Source organism: Microcebus murinus, chromosome 1 (assembly GCF_040939455.1).
Source record: "Microcebus murinus isolate Inina chromosome 1, M.murinus_Inina_mat1.0, whole genome shotgun sequence".
Classification (NCBI taxonomy): domain Eukaryota; kingdom Metazoa; phylum Chordata; class Mammalia; order Primates; family Cheirogaleidae; genus Microcebus; species Microcebus murinus.
The window spans coordinates 149,260,635-149,277,887 of record NC_134104.1 but is presented as its reverse complement, the minus strand read 5'-3'; the positions used below and the strand labels follow the sequence as shown (position 1 = coordinate 149,277,887).

General features: G+C 40.4%; 1 protein-coding gene and 1 long non-coding RNA gene across 2 annotated transcripts in view; both read left to right on the top strand.

Annotated features, from left to right (window-relative positions):
• HIGD1A (HIG1 hypoxia inducible domain family member 1A) overlaps positions 1–17,253 on the top strand; it is a 463,894-nt gene that overhangs the window by 234,899 nt on the left and 211,742 nt on the right. The window lies entirely within an intron of this gene.
• Positions 7,495–14,129, top strand: LOC142861973 (uncharacterized). The gene is made up of 4 exons (XR_012913108.1): positions 7,495–7,506; positions 10,621–10,695; positions 13,215–13,476; positions 14,043–14,129. It is a non-coding gene; the product is annotated as an uncharacterized LOC142861973 (long non-coding RNA).

The following is a 17,253-nucleotide window of genomic DNA, read 5'->3' as shown; positions in this document are numbered from 1 at the left end:
AATTATTTTACTTTTCAAGAGAGGACAGGGCATGGCATGAAAGAAAGAAGTGCCAGCCCTGAGGGTGAGGGGTTTAGATTTTTTAATGGGGGCAATAAAGGGTAAAAAAAAATTACTTATTGCTGCAAAATGATATCAGGAGGCAGCTGTGTTTGTTTTTTTCTCTGCCAGGCTGGCTTTATCAGTCTCCTTGGAATGTGGTCTGGTGGATGTGGGAGGGAGCTCACAGGCTGTCTCCTTGGGAACTCTTCAAGTGCCCTTAAAACAGGAGAAAATTTTGCATCCTACACATCTGATAAGGGGCTAATAACTAGTATATACTTAGAACTCACGAAAATCAGCAAGAAAAAAATCAAACAACCCTATCGAAAAGTGGACAAAGGACTTGAACAGAAGAATAGCCAACAAACATATGAAAAAATGCTCAACATCTCTAATCATCAGGGAAATGCAAATCAAACCCACAATGAGATATCACTTAACTCCAGTGAGCATGGCCTTTATCAAAAAGTCCCCAAACAATAGATTCTGGCATGGATGAGGAGAGAGAGGAAGACTCCTACACTGCTGGTGGGACTGCAAACTAGTTCAACCTCTGTGGAAAGCAATATGTAGATACCTTAAAGTGATACAAGTGGATCTACCATTTGATCCAGCAATCCCATTACTGGGCATCTACCCAAAAGATCCAATGACACTCTACAAAAAAAACAACTGCACTCGAATGTTTATAGCAGCACAATTCATTATTGCAAGGCTGTGGAAACAGCCCAAGTGCCCATCAATCCAAGAATGGATTAATAAAATGTGATATATGTATACAATGGAGTACTATTCAGCTCTGAGAAACAATGGTGATATAGCACATTTTGTATTTTCCTGGTTAGAGCTGGAACCCATACTACTAAGTGAAATATCCCAAGAATGGAAAAACAAGCACCACATATACTCACCAGCAAACTGGTATTAACTGAGTAGCACCTAAATGGACACATAGGAACTACAGTAATAGGGTATTGGGCAGGTGGGAGGGGGGAGGGAGGCTGGTATATACATACATAATGAGTGAGATGTGCACCATCTGGGGGATGGTCACGCTGGAAACTCAGACTTGGGGGGGAGGGCATTATTTGAAACCTTAAAATTAGTCCCCCCATAATATGCTGAAATAAAAAAAAAGTTTAAAAAAAATAAAACAAACTCTTAAAGACAAGCCACAGGTGGTTAAAGAAACAAAGGGGCAGTTGTGTGCTGTGATTTTTCTCTTTCTTATTTTCTCTGTTAGTTTATTCCAATGCCATACTTTCAGTAGGTACAATATTGTGGAAATCAGAAAGCCTCAAGGCTCATTCATGCCATACACACTTTAGTCCTGCCTGGACTAGGCATTCTGGAATGTGGGTAGGGGCTAAAAAATACACTAGCTTAACCCCAATACCTGTATCACTTGCACCAGGCAAATACAGCCCTTCTTTGAGGGAAAAAAAATTAAAAATAAAATAAAAAAGACAAAATCAAGGCTAGTTCTTTTTGTTTCCTCTTTGTTGCTAAAATAAGGAAGTGACATTTCAATCTATAAAATGACTAGTGATTTAATCACTTAGTTATTAAGTGATGTAATCTCAATCACTAAGAAGTCTTTCAGCTTCAAGTAAGGTTTCTAGGTCTGGACTCTGTCCCTCTCAACAAGTATTGGAATATAAGTCTCCAGCAGATCTGAATCCAGCACCTGGTTATTTCACAATGGTCTTACTTAAAATATAGGTGGTAAAAAAAATTTATGTACATAGAGTAGGGAGTCCAAAAGTTACCCAGGGAAATAGGAAGTTATCTGCTGGAGAATGTGGAACTCAGAGTATATTTTCATCAAGTTTCAAAGGTATATTAGAGTATGACTTAAAATATCAGTTAAGTGGTATGCATGACATTATTTTAGTGCATGAGAGCCATCTGGATGTGTTTTGTTTTTTTTTTTCTTTTTTTTGGAGACAGACCCTCTCTCTGTTGCCCGGGCTAGAGTGCCCTGGAGTCAGTCTAGCTCACAGCAACCTCAAACTCCTGGGCATAAGCAATCCTTTTGCCTCAGCCTCCTGAGTAGCTGGGACTAAGGCATGTGCCACCATGGCCAGCTAATTTTTCTATAAATATTTTTAATTGTCCAGCTAATTTCTTTCTATTTTTAGTAGAGACCGGGGTGTCTCACTCTTGCTGAGGTTTCAAACTCCTGACCTCCAGCGATCTTTCTGCCTTGGTCTCCCAGAGTACTAGGATTACAGGCTTGAGCCACGGCACCTGGCCTCACCATTTGGATTAAAGTATATATCAGGGTTCCACCTGTACAGAAACACATTTGTTATCCTAACCAGCAGGTGTTCATCAAACCCTGTTTTCCCCACCACTCAGCCACTCATCCAAGCTAGGAACTTCATGGGAACATTCAGTTCCTTTCTATCCTGCACCCTTATAAACAGTCTGACCAAGTTTTGGTGATTCCATTACAGCAGGTCACTGTTTTCTTTCCATTTCCTCCACTTTATTTCACATAGTTACCATCTCAGAGTTTTGTGACAGCTACTATCCTTTCAATTCTTTCTCATTCTGAGATCCAGAAAATGTTCTTAAAATGAAAATCCAATCCTATTAGTCCTTTCCTGTTGCCTGCGAAACAAAATCCAAATGTATTAGGTAAATGTTCAAAACTGTATTATTGGTTTGTTTTAATCTGTGGTTTGGTTCCATCTCTGCTCAGTCTCCCACTTAGGTCTCAACTTCAGCTTCTCCTCTGCTTCTGATTCTCAACCATGTCTTGCCCTTTCAAAGAATGAGTGACTGAATCCGTTTAGGCCAGTGGTTCTGAACTGGTGGTGATTTTGTTCCCCTTTCCGGGGGACATTTGTCAATATTTAGAGACATTCTTTGGTGTCCCGATTTGTGCTGGGCTGCTACTGGCATATAGTGTGTAGAGGCCAGGGATGCTGCTAAGTATACTACAAGGCACAGGACAGCGCCCACGAAAAGGAATTGTCTGGCTCCAGATGCCAAGAGTGCTGCTGTTGAGACCCCTTTGCATAGAGCAAGCACGTCTGGAAGTATGTTGGTCATTGAGCCTTTAGAAACCTGCTACAAAGAAAGAACACATTTTAGCATAAAGAAAACACCAGAATGGAAACACATATTTATTAAGAGGAAGACTTTTTGTCTATAGTGGGTGATCAAAGCACTTGTACAGTCAGTTACTCTGCCTACCCACAAAGTCCATTTTCTTCGCTAGGTCAAAGTGAGTGAAAGAATTAGAAATGAGTATGTTCAAAAGGATCCAGGTAAATGGGAAAAGAAAATCTATTAAATGTTCTGAGTATCTATTGCTCCTCACCCCCTGCTTACAATGTACATATTTAATCAGAGTCTCTCTTCAAGTAAGATATCACTTTTTTTTTTTTTTTTGTGAGACAGAGTCTCGCTTTGTTGCCCAGGCTAGCGTGCCATGGCATCAGCGTCACTCACAGCAACCTCAATCTCCTGGGCTCAAGCAATCCTGCTGCCTCAGCCTCCCAAGTAGCCGGGACTATAGGCATGCACCACCATGCCCGGCTAATTTTATATATTTTATACATATATATGCATATATATATATATATATATATATGTTAGTTGGCCAATTAATTTCTTTCTATTTATAGTAGAGACGGGGTCTCTCTCTTGCTCAGGCTGGTTTCAAACTCATGACCTTGAGGAATCCGCCTGCCTCGGCCTCCCAGAGTGCTAGGATTACAGGCGTGAGCCACCGTGCCCGGCCAAGATATCACTTTTCAGGTAGTGTATGAGCTTTAGAACAAAATATCACCAAGTCTTCTCTCCCAACATTTGTGCTATTTTTTGTTACGTTTTTACTTTCATATAAACTCTTAATACAGTACATTGTTCTGATTTTTGCTTTAGACAGTGACTAATCTTCTAGAGTAGCTCTAAAAATAACATAAATGTTAAATTTATATTTATTTTCATTTTTTGCCATTTCTAGAGTTCTTATTTCTTTGTGTACATCCAATATTTTGTCTGGTATCATATTCATTATGCCTGAAGAACACTCTTTAGCATTTCTTATAGTACACATCTGGTGGCAGTGAATTTTTTTTCCTCTATCTGAAAAGTGTTTATTTCTCCTGCATTATTAAAAGATATTTTTGCTGAATATAAAATTCTGGGTTGAAAAACTCCTGCCCTCCCTCAACCCACTGTTAACACTTTAAAGATGCTACTGCATTGTTCTTGTTTGTATGATTTCTGATGCAAAATTTGTTGTAATTCCTATTTGTGTTTCTCTGTATGTAATGTATCTTTTTTCTCTGGCTGCCTTCAAATATTTGTTTGTGTTTATATATTTAGACACATAATATACACATGTATTACACATATGTATAGGGATTTAAACATACATACATACATACGAATACACTCTTCTCCTTCTGGGATCCCAATTACATATAGGTTAGACCATTTGATATTGTCCCAAGGTTTCAGACACTGTGTCTATCTCTCTCTCTCTCTGTCTTTACTTTATCTTTCAGTTTGGATAATTTCTACTAAACAATTTTTAAGTTCACTAATTTTTTTTCTTGGTTATATTGAATCCACTGATGAGTCCCTTGAAGGAACTTGTCTCTACAGGCATGTGTTTAATTTGTATAATAGAATTTTTGTTTGCTTCTTTCTTATAGATTCCTTTTATTTGATGAAACTACCTATCTGACTACCTTTTCCACTAAGCACTTTACCATATTTTTTTTCTTTTCTTTTTTGTTTCCGGCATATTATGGGCATACAAATTTTAAGGTTTCAAAAATGCTCTTTAACCCCTCCCCCCACAAGTCTGAGTTTCCAGCATGACCATCCCCCAGATGGTGCACATCTCACTCATTATGTATGTATATACCCGCCCTCGTACCCACCTGCCCAGTGCCCTATCACTGTAGTTCCTATGTGTCCACTTAGGTGCTGCTCTGTTAATATGAGTTTGCTGGTAAGTATATGTGGTGCTTGTTTTTCCATTCTTGAGATACTTCACTTAGTAGTATGAGTTCCAGCTCTAACCAGGAAAATATAAGATGTGCTATATCACCGTTGTTTCTTAGAGCTGAATAGTACTCCATGGTATACATATACCACATTTTATTAATCCATTCTTGGATTGATGGGCACTTGGGCTGTTTCCACAGCTTTGCAATTATGAATTGTGCTGCTATAAACATTCGAGTGCACGTATCTTTTTTGTAGAGTGTCATTGGATCTTTTGGGTAGATGCCCAGTAATGGGATTGCTGGATCAAATGGTAGATCCACTTGTGTTGCTTTAGGTATCTCCACATTGTTTTCCACAGAGGTTGAACTAGTTTGCAGTCCCACCAGCAGTGTAGGAATCTTAGTTGTTTTAACTCTCTGATAGTTCCAACTTCTGTATCTGCTGGAATTTTTTTTTTTAATTTTTACTGTGGGTTTTATTTTTTCTTGGCCCTTTTTGTATGCCTTGTAATTTTTGTTGCTGTTGAAAGCCCTAAATCTCGTGTAGTACAATAGAGACTGAGTCAAAAATGAAATGAGCATATTTTTTTCTTTGGGGAGATCTTTATCATGGAGACTTGAGTTATCTAATCAGGAGGTGAGCTGTGTTTAGATTTTCTTTCTTGCTGTGGTTACCCACAGGCTCTCAGTTCTTCTAGTATTACCTTGTGTTTAGTGTGTGGGCTGGTTTGCTAACAGGGATTTTGTGTGTTTGCACCACCCTCACCTTTAGGCCTTCCCTTTATTCCTGTGCCTCAGAGAGGGTCTCTCTCCGCGTTGTTATCCTTCTTTTAGCAGTAGATTGCTATTATTTGTTACTCAACATTTGCTATTCTGATGATGGTGAGAGGGATAACATTTTCTGTTGTGATTCTGCTTTAATCTTAGGCAGGCGCTGTGTGGGAGAGTTGAGGGGTCCCTGTGTCAGCTCTTGCTCGTTGGTGCTCCTACAGCAATACTGCCTGTGGTCTACAACGTCCAAGGACAATGGAAATGGCAACAAATGTCCTTTATCTTCTTCACTCCTTGCTGTTGGCATCAGGCTATTCCCTCTACCCACTTCCACAGGCTTTGGTGCAATATGTAACAAGTTCTCTGGGGATGGCCACAACTATCTCCTATTGACACGGAAAACCATTGGGAGGTTGGATGTGACCGCTTGCCGCCTTCCTGCCGCTCCGCGTCCCTGTGGGCTAGTGCTGTTCGAGGCCAGCTGGAGGCCCTTGCAGGTGCACACTGCTGAGGCCAGGCCTCGAGTATTGACGCTGCCCGCTGTCCTTCCTGCCCTCACTCAGTGCTCAGCGCCTGCTCCTGTCCTCCAGCAGAGCTGGCTGCGTGATCTTGATTGGATACTTTTTGAATTCCCCTGTTGCTGATTGGATTTTAAAGCTTGTTGTTGATTGGATGTTAAAGCTTGTTGTTGATTGGATGTTAAAGCTTGTTGTTGCTTGGATGTTAAAGCTTATTGCTGATTGGACATTAAAGCCTGTTGCTGATTGGATGTTAAAGCTTATTGCTGATTAGACACTTTTTGAGTCCTACCAAAGGTATAAAAATAGGCAGAAAACAAGGAAAAGGGGGGAGGTTAGAAGTCAGCTGAGCCTGTTGGAAGAATAAACACTGTTCTCTGACTCTTCCTGTGTGGTTCGGTTTTTTCTCGTCAAGAGCTGTAACACTATGAGGGCTTTCAACACACTTTTCTGGTAGATATCCTCTCTTACCTCTGATTGATATAGTGAAGCCACACTGTCCTGGGATGGCCTTAAGCTCTGCTGGAGGAAGGATGGATATTTCTCAGGGGTATTGAACTACTCTTCTCATTCTGCCCGTGGGCCCATTGCTTATCCTGTCTGCTGGTGGCAGGGTATGGAAGGGAAGCCTGTGAGCAACCCTGAAAGTTATCCCATTTCAGCAGTGATTCCTGCAGAGAAGTCCCGGCTGTACAGCGTGTGATTCACTTATTATGCTATAATATTCCGAATGGTAACTTTAACAAGACCAGAAAACCTATTAGCATTCACATTTTCGTGCACATTTTGGGTAAGCCTTGTATTTGTAGTGATTGTCACAAACTTTGATAAAGTCATCGGAGGCTAGTATTCATAGGTGGCATGATGATGGAATGTCATGAGCAAGGCGCCTCAACTCAGAACAGGGCTCTGAGGAGAAGGGAGGCACCTAACTCCTTGGCCCTCTCTTTTCCACTCAGGCTTTTGTCACGCGGGAACTTAAAGGAGGGAGCAAACAAGATGGCGGGGTCCTCCAAGATTCCTAGAGAGAATGCCAGGGCGTGTGTGGTTGGCCAGTCAGTGTGGTTACGTGACCAGGTGCTGCCACTGCACTTCCGCCGCCGCCATTTTTAACGCGCGAGGGTTTGCTGTGTGAGGAGCCGTGTGTAGCGCGGACAGCCTCGGTTTGCTGAAAAGCTGAGAGGCCGCGGGGGCCCACGGTAAGCGGGTCTGGCTCGACCTGAGAAGAAAGGAAGGGGCCCCAAGGGAGGCGGGTGTGGCGGCTGTGCCTGCTGGGGCGCTCTTCCAGACCTCCGGGCGTGGCTGGGTAGCGTCGAGATGGGGCGCTGGCTGGCTTGGTCAGCTGGCGGTTTCCCGGCACCATGGATGCCTGTGCGCGGCCTAGTAAGATTCTTCTAGTGACACAGATGCAAGTGTTAACATCCAGGCGCTCGGAAAGTTTTGACTGTCCTCGCTACAGGACACTGGCGACAGAACATGCCCGTTAGTTGCTCTGGCCGTCATCTTTGTCCCGCTGGAGGAAAGGCCATCCCTACCCCTTGGCTTGTGTAAGTTTTCCCCTTTCCGCTTGGTTTCGGCAGTTGGTCTGTGATGGCTTTATTCACCTGGCGTGGTGTACACCCAGTCTGGAAGCTTATTACTGTCGTAGGACAGCCAGAATTTTGAAGATGCTGAGATGTTTCTCCCCCCCCCCCCCTCCAGATAGAGCCTGCTCAGTTCACATCCTGGAGAACGTGGAGCCCTGGGGTTTGGATGGCTCATGTGATTGTTAAATCTGAAATGTGATGAGTCGTATCCGTCAAGCACCTAATTAGTGTCCAGATTTAACATAGTTTCCTATGTGCGGTATTGGAGATTCGGGAAGATTTCTTGACCTAGTTTTCTTCACATCCTTCATTATACTCTTCCAGTTACATTCTGTTAACTTTTACTCAGTTGTCGTAACGTAGTTGTCAGAGTTGATAATGAGTCAGATTGAACATTTGGTCCCTGCTATTAGTGAAGTATGTCGGGTTGTGATGTGCTCTCCACCCCAGCTTGTTATTTATGTTTCAACTCCATATGGTTTTCCTCACAGGAAAGTAAGAGGGAGAGTTTTGTGTTTTGTGTCGTGGCCTCTGCTGCAGTTCTGCTTTAGGTGATTTGCCATTCACATATTGTCAACCGTACTATCAGACTTTTTGCATAAGTCCTTTTGCTTGATATGTTAATCTTATGAAGTATCCACTGTAAGGGACATTTATTACAGCTACGATGACAGTATCATGATTGTAGTGAATTGCAGTACAATTCTACTACAAGGCTTATCTGTTTGCTCAGTATGGATCACTGCTTTTGTTACCCTTGGTCAGAAACCATTCATGAATTTAGTGGCCTTACGTCTGTAGGTTTATCTTGTGTTTTCTTTAAAGCACTACTGTTTATAACTACTATTTCTCCTTACTGTACTCCCTGTAACTTCCAGGGTGTATTTTCTACCCTCTCCTAAGAGCTGCTTCCCTGACAGCTTGTTTCCCCTACCTTCCTGAATGGCTTCCTGGATTCACTACCAAGGGTCAGTGGAGGGAGGAGCAGCACTGACTATGAAGTTCTTTGTCTTATGCTGTTGTAGTACAGTGAGATTTATAGGAAACTACAGATAGGAAGTTGAAATCAAGTTTTTAAGGTCTATGAGTCCATGCACTTTTATGTGTTTGTTTATATGCTTGTTAAAAACCTCTGATTTAACTGATGTCTGCTATTTGTATTTCATGTGTTGTCTTTAATGCATAAATATTGATGATTCACTCTTTTGAATGGCAGAAGTCTTACCTCGTGATGATGAACTAATTAACTGACCCAGAATGGGAGTTGGAACTAGTCTAGAAATGAAATTGCTATGGCTCCCCATATTGTGATATGTGGATTTTTGGAGTATTTTGGACATGACATGAAGCTGATGGATTGCTTTAATATGGTAGTGTTTTTCTTCTCACCACCACCTTGCAACACTGTAATAAAAATAAATGAGTATGTTGTGTTTAGGGAGAAAATAGTAGTAGGGGTCTTCGAAATATTCCTAACAGAATATTTTCAAATTGTTTGACTTTTGTTGCTTCAGTCATGGAAACTGTCCTAATATTAAGTAGCATAGGAGGAAGAACAGATGCTGGGATCTTACAATGTTTGGTGCATTTATTGTACGCAACTCATTCCTATCTTTACTGTGTGGATTCTAGGGATATTAACTGTTTGGAATTACAGCTTTGTTTTTAGCCCATAACATTCTGTCCACTGTCTACCCTAGTTTCCTTTTCATTCTTCTTTCTTACGATGTTTTCTCTGGATTACTGAAAATTACAGTTTTCTCAGTTCATTTTCTCATCACACATTCCTTGGATGATTTCTACTTCCTTTCTTCATTTTCCTATATGCCTGCTATCTCACCTCTGTGAGACAAGAATTGTCCCTGATAAGAAGCAATAATTAATTAATCATAGTTTACATAGTGTTGAAAATTGGATTGGATCAGAAATTGTATGTATGAATTATGGAGTTACGGTCAATAGGGTTATTGTCACTAATATTTCTTTTTTATTTCAGCATATTATGGGGGTACAAATATTTAGGTTACATATATGCCCCACCAGAGTCAGAGGTTCTTTTGTGTCCCTTCCCCAAACAGTGCACATCGCACTAATAATGTGTGTATATACCCATCCCCCCTCTCCTCTCCCATCTGCCTGACGCCTGATTAATGTCACTGTTATATGTGCGCTTAGGTGTTTCTCAGTTAAAACCAATTTGATGGTGAGTACATGTGGTGATTATTTTTCCATTCTTGGGATACTTCACTTAGTAGAATGGGTTCCAGCTCTATCCAGTGTAATACAGGAGGTGCTATATCACCATTGATCTTTGTGGCTGAAGAGTACTCCATGGTATACGTATACCACAATTTATTAATCCACTCATGTATTGATGTGCACTTGGGTTGTTTCCACATCTTTGTATTTGTGAATTGTGCTGACATAAACATTTGAGTGCAGATGTCTGTTTTACAGAATGTCTTTTGGTCTTTTGGGTAGATGCCCAGTAATGGGATTGCTGGACCAAATGCTAGTTCTACTTATGTCTCTTTGAGGTATCTCCATATTGCTTTCCCCAGAGATTGTAGTAATTTGCAGTCCCAGGAGCAGTGTATGAGTGTTCCCATCTCTCTGCATCTATGCCAACATTTATTGTTTTGGGACTTTTTGATAAAGGCCATTCTCACTGGAGATAAATGATATCTCATTGTGGTTTTGATTTGCATTTCCCTTCTTTACCTTCAGCTCTTGAGACTTTTACCAAAGACGATAATAAGAGGTCAGATGATGGCAGCTGTGTCCATAGCAACCAGGCCTCAGGTGAGTTGAGTTTCCTCTACCCCTGTTCATATACATGTGTGTTTATGCCAGGGGTCCTCAAACTTTTTAAACAGGGGGCCAGTTCACTGTCCCTCAGACCGTTGGAGAGTGCGCACTGGGGGCCTGAAACAAGTTGGCTGCTAAGCAGGACAGGCAGCGGTGGCAAAAATACCCCACAGCCAGATAAATGTCCTCGGCAGGTGGCATGTGGCCCGCAGGCCGTAGTTTGAGGATGCCTGGTTTATACATATGTATTTTATATAAAGGTATATGTATACATCTACATAAACATATAAAACAAACTTTTATGTATGCATATATATGTATAAATTCCTCATTTAAGTTTAACTTATATACAAATCCTAACTGTATTGCTCACTTTTTAGAAACGTATACACCTGTATGACCACATTCATATCAAGATGTAAATTAGCACTGTAAAAGGTCTCCTTATGCCCCTCCCAAGAAGTGCCCCACCCTAGAGTTAACCACTATTCTATCTTCTATCACCATAGATTAATTTTTCTTGAATGTCATATAAATGGAATCCTTTAAAATGTGCTCCTTTGTATCTACATTCTTTTCCTCAGTATTACGTCTGTGAACTTCACTCATGCTGCACATAGCAGTAGTTTGTGCTTTTTCATTGCTGCATAGTTTTCCGTTATATGATCATACCATATTTTATTCTGTAGATGAACTTCTTATGTTTCCTGTTTTCGGGTACAGTGAATAAGAATGCAGTGGACATTCTTATCTTTGGGTGGACATAGACACTCATTTTCTTAAGTATATCTCTAGTAGTGAAATTGCTAAATCATATGCTATACATTGGGTTAGTTTTAGTAGAGGCTGCCCAACATTTTTCCAAATGGTTCTTCCAATTTGTACTCCACCAGCAGTGTAGAGTTAGTTGCTCAACATCCTTACCAACATTTATTGTTTGTTCATAGTATGTCATTGGGATTTTAAAAATTTCCTCCTCTCCAGTAAGCAGTGATGCTGACAACAATTTCATATTTATTGTCCATGTGGATATCCTCTTAAGTGATGATTCACTCTTTTGAATAGCCAAAGGCTTACTTCCTAATGATGAACTAATTAACTGACCCAGAATGGGAGTTTGAACTAGTCTAGAAACGAAATTGCTGTGCTTCAACATACTATAATATTTGGAACTTGGAGTATTTGGACATGTGATGAAGTTGATGGACTCTTACGTGAAGTCCCTGTTCAGACATTTTTCTTATACTGTGTGCTTTTCCCACCCTAAGTTGTAATGGTTCTTATTATAGACATAAGTCCTTTGTCAAACATCTCTATTAGAAAATATCTTCTGGCTGTCAGTGGCTTGCTTGTTTACTCTCCTTTTTTTCCCCAAGTAAATGAAGAAGACAGCATTTTCACTATCTTAATGATGTCCTTTGATAAACAGATTTTCTTATTTTTACTGAAGTCCAGTATATGAGTTTGTTTTCTTAATCAAAGGTCATGAAGATATTCTTTGAATACTTTCTGTTTTAGCTTTCTACATAGGTCTATGATTCATCTCAAATTAAGGGTGTGAGATATGGATCAAGTTGTCTGTCCCCATACAGTTATCCATTTGATTCAGGACCATTTATTGAAAAGTCTGTCTTTTACCCACTGACTTGCACTAGTGGGTGAAAGACACTAGTGAGTAAAAGACAATCATAAATTTGATGGCTGTATATGTCTGTGTGTTTTTAAACTCCCTGTTGAGTTCCATTGGTCTAATTTTCTGTCTTTGAACCAATATCCCTTGACACTCACTTGGTAGGGGAGTAAAATATTTTTATAAAATAATATAGCATGGAGGGCTTTCCTCCAAGGTAGTCTTAAAGTATATCAAAAAGATAATTGACAAAACATTCTTTGGCCCCTGGCTCATAGGTTGCATTAATAATATATTCCAGATTAAGACCATTTTTCTTTAGAGCTCTATTTCTGAACAACAGAGCTGAACTCCAGGGATTGAAAACTGTCGCTAGTTGCCTTTGTAAAGGCCTATCTTGAGCCTCTGTACCAAGTTGGTTCAGAATTAGCCTATCCCAAGCACATAGTATCTTCCTGTGTCTCTCTAACCTCAGTACTTCTGCATGAAGGTGGGATGGGAGTGGGAGTTCATTGACAGATCTGCAATCTTTGTGCTTGGGGAGTGGGCAAGGAGGCAAGCATGAAGGAAGGACTGGGGTGAAAATAGAAATGGGAAATAACGGTAATACGAGTGACCCAGATAATCACGGGTATATATACAAAGTGGGAATGAGCTTAGAGCTAAGGTGCCAAGCATGTTCAGGGATCAATTTCCTTCAATATGTATATTTTATGCTCAGGCCTAAGCCACCTATACAGCAGGTTCAGTGTCTTTGTGGAGGTCACATGTGTAGAAGCTCATAGCGGAGATGTACTTGGTTTTAACTGGGAAAGCATGCTAAATTCTAACTGGTTACCTTTAATTCTGCATTCTCTTTTTCTACACCTTCTAAATTTTACAGAGAAGCCTCTCAGGCCTATGAAGGACCCAGCAGTGAATATATATCATTGTAGGTGCCTTTCCCAGACATCTCATTGACAGTTTTGACCATCACCAAAGTACTGAGGTCTGGGAGAACAGAAACTTGTCATTTCAGGAATCAGTGACTTTCGAGGATGTGGCTGTGTACTTCACTAAGAAGGAATGGGACAGCCTGACACCTGCTCAGAGGGCCTTGCACAGGGATGTGATGCTGGAGAACTATGACGCTGTGGCATTTCTAGGTAAGGCCTCTCTGCTGCTGGGCTCTGCCTGGGCGCTCGGAAGTTAAATGAGCCTCTTATAATTATTGGCTGACCCCAACTGGCAATGTCAGAAGTTGCTAGGTATGGAAAACCCTGGGGTTGTTGACCTCCAAAGGGCTTTCCTTCTTTTTTCATCATTAAAGCTGCCCCTTTCCCTACCTACCTTAGAGTTGATTCTCCAGGTACCTCAGGGCTTGAGCTATGTCTTGGTACCCTCAGCCTAGTATTGAACCTCCAAATTATTTTGAGAGTACTCAGCCCCTTGTCTCCCTCTGGGAGTAGCTCCTAGGAGCCATGCATGTGTCTTTTTCCCACAATGAGAATTGTCTATCCTCTGACAAAGAGGGTAAGAAATCTTGTTTCCCTTTAAATAGAAATCTGCCTCCCAGGATATTTCAGGCTTCCTTGGGAGTACTATCCTAAGGCTGCTTCTCAGAATCCCTTCCTTTACCTACCCAGGAATTACCCTCTATACCTCCCCTGCTTGATCTTGTAGCCATTCCTGTGACTCTGCTTATCATTGTGTTTGTTTTCTTCCCTTCAAGCAGAGCCACACACTTCCAAGCCAGCTCTGATCTCTCAGCTGGAGCAAGGGAAAGAGCCATGGTACACTCAGCCTCAGGGAGCCCTAAGCAGGAGAGGCCGGAGAGCAAGCCTCACACGTGAGTTAAGCAAGTGGGGGATGGAGGAGGTGGGGGCTCTTCTCCAGCTTAATCTCTTCCTTTGCCTTCATTTCATCAAAGTGAAAGGTGTGTGTTCTTGGTGTCCAGCATGTGGAGTACATTGGAATCCTCTAGTATACTCTTTCCTAACTAGTCTGTTATTCATTGCTCTCCATTCCTTTAAACTGTAGTGCACAACACCCTGCTTCAGTATTTCACATACCGGGATGCTTTTATCCCGTAGGGATATGTAAAAAATTTTTTCTAAATAGTTTACTGGTTATGTGCGATCAGTATTTTTCCAGTTCCTCCAGCGTTACAAAATTGATAAACTCAGTGCAATATTATCTTGTCCAGTAACCAGTAGCACAAATAGAAAAATTTATTTTTGCTTTTTATGAGATTTAATATATTAAATTTTTATACTGAAGGATTTCAAGATAGCTTACAGTTGTTATGATTTTCTTCCCTTTTAGGATACATCTCAAAACTAAGAAGATTTACTTACTTGGCGAAAATAATATCCCGTGCAATAAAATTAAAAATGCCTCCAAATCATCAGTGCTGGGAAGACAGAACAAAGGCTTAATTCCTGATCTTTAAATACCAGTTTTCCAAGTAAGGAGTGGCTTTAAAAGCCACCGTAAATGCTGTAAAATGCACATTATTTTTCTCTGTAGACTAGTCAATTTATATTGATTTAATGTTTTTCAGTTCATTAAAATTCCTCATTTTGATGTGCAAAACAGGCTCTCAAGTCTTTTTTAAAGAGCTTTATGGAGATATAATTCATAGACCATACAACTTACCCATACTAAGTATACAGTGCGGTGGTATTTAGAATATTCACGGAGTTGTTCAGGCATCAGTACAATCTACTTTTAGATTTCTTTTTTATCCCAAAAAGAAACCCATATCCATTAGCAGTCACTCTGCATCCCCCCTCCCACATCTCAGTTTTAGGGAACCACCTACCTATTTTCTGTTTGTATAGATTTGCCTATTGTGGGTGTATGACATGAATGCAGTCATACAATATGTAGTCTTTTGCAACTGGCTTTCACTTAAGATAATATTTTCAGGGTCTATCCATTTTGTAACATGTATCAGTACTTCTTTTTTATGTGTGAATAATGTCTATTGAGTGGCTAATACCACATTTTGCTTCTCTACCCATCATTTGATGGGCATTTGTGTTGTTTCTACTGTTTACACATTATAAATAATGGTGTTGTGAGTGTGAGTGTGCAAGTTTTAATGCAGATATATGTTTTCATTTCTCAGGGGTATATACTCTAGATATTTCCTACCTCGGTCATATAGTAACTCTTTAACATTTTGAGGAATGCCAAAACTTTTGTAAAGTGGCTGACCCATTTAAATTTTTCAAATTCTCTGAGTCCTCACCAACACTTATTATTGTCTATCTTTTTGATTATACCATACTAGTGGTGTGAAGTGGTATCTTATTGTGGTTTTGGTCTGCATTTCTTTAATGACTAATGATGTTTAGCATCGTTTCATGTGTTTATTGGGGATTTATGTATGATCTTTGGAGAAATGTCTATTAAAACTGCACATCTTTGAATTGGGCTACTTGTCCCTTTATTTTTGTGTTGTAAGAATTCTAACATATTCTGGATCCTGAATCCTTATCAGATACATGATTTGCAAATGTCTCATCCTATTTTATGGATTGTCTTTTCACTTTTTGAATGTCCTTTGAAGTACAAAGTTTTAAATTTTGATGTAATTCCTTTGTATTTTCTATAAACAAAATTATGTCATCTGCAAACAGAGATAGTTTCACTTCTTCCTTTATAATTGAAACGACTTTTATTATTTTTTTCTTGCCTAGAAGTTTCCGCACAATGTTCAATAAAAGTTACTAGACATTTTTATTCCTGATCTTAGATGGAAAGCATTCAGTTATTTACCATTCAGTATGATGTTAGCTGTGGTTTTCTTATAAATGCTCTTTATAAGGCTGTGGAAGTTTCTAATTTGTTGAGTTGTTATCATGCAGTGGTGTTATAGTTTGTGAAATGTTGTTCTGTGACTAGCCATGCAGTTCTTGTCCCTTATCAATTAATACAGTGTATTACATTGATTTTTGTGTGTTGAACCCCACTTTGCATTCTGTGACTAATTCACAAATGATGATGGCGTACAGTCCTTTTTATATGTTGCTAGTATTATTTTCAGTATTTTTGCATTGATACTCCTAAGATATATTAGTTTGTAGTTTTCTTGTAGTATTTTTATCTGATTTTGGTATCAGGGTAATAACTGGCCTCATAGAATGAATTGGGAAGTATTCCTTCTTCTTGTGTTTTTTTTTTTTTTTTTTTTTTTTTTTGAGACAGAGTCTCGCTTTGTTGCCCAGGCTAGAGTGAGTGCCGTGGCGTCAGCCTAGCTCACAGCAACCTCAAACTCCTGGGCTCAAGCGATCCTTCTGTCTCAGCCTCCCGAGTAGCTGGGGCTACAGGCATGCGCCACCATGCCCGGCTAATTTTTTATATATATATCAGTTGGCCAATTAGTTTCTTTCTATTTATAGTAGAGACGGGTCTCGCTCTTGCTCAGGCTGGTTTTGAACTCCTGACCTTGAGCAATCCGCCCGCCTCAGCCTCCCAGAGAGCTAGGAATACAGGCGTGAGCCACCACGCCCGGCCTGTTTTTTTTTTTAATAAGAGAGACATGGTCTTGGTCACACAGGGTAGAGTGTAGTGCTGTGATCATAGATCACTGCTACAGCCTTGAACTCCTGGGCTTAAGTGATCCTCCCACGTCAGCCTCCTGAGTAGCAGGGACTGCAGGTATACACCAACATGCTTGGCTAATTTTTAAAAAATATTTTGTAGAGAGGAGGTCTCACTGTGTTGCCCAAGCTGATCTTGAACTCTTGGCCCCAGGCAATCCTCCACCTCAGCCTCTGCCTTCCAAAGTACTGGGATTACAGGCATGAGCCACTCCTCCCGGCTCCTTCTCTTGTATTTTTGAAAGAGTTTGTCAGCAATTAGCATTAATCTTTAAATGTTTTATAGAATTCACAGTGAAGCCATCTGAGCCTGGGATTTTGTTTATGGGAAGT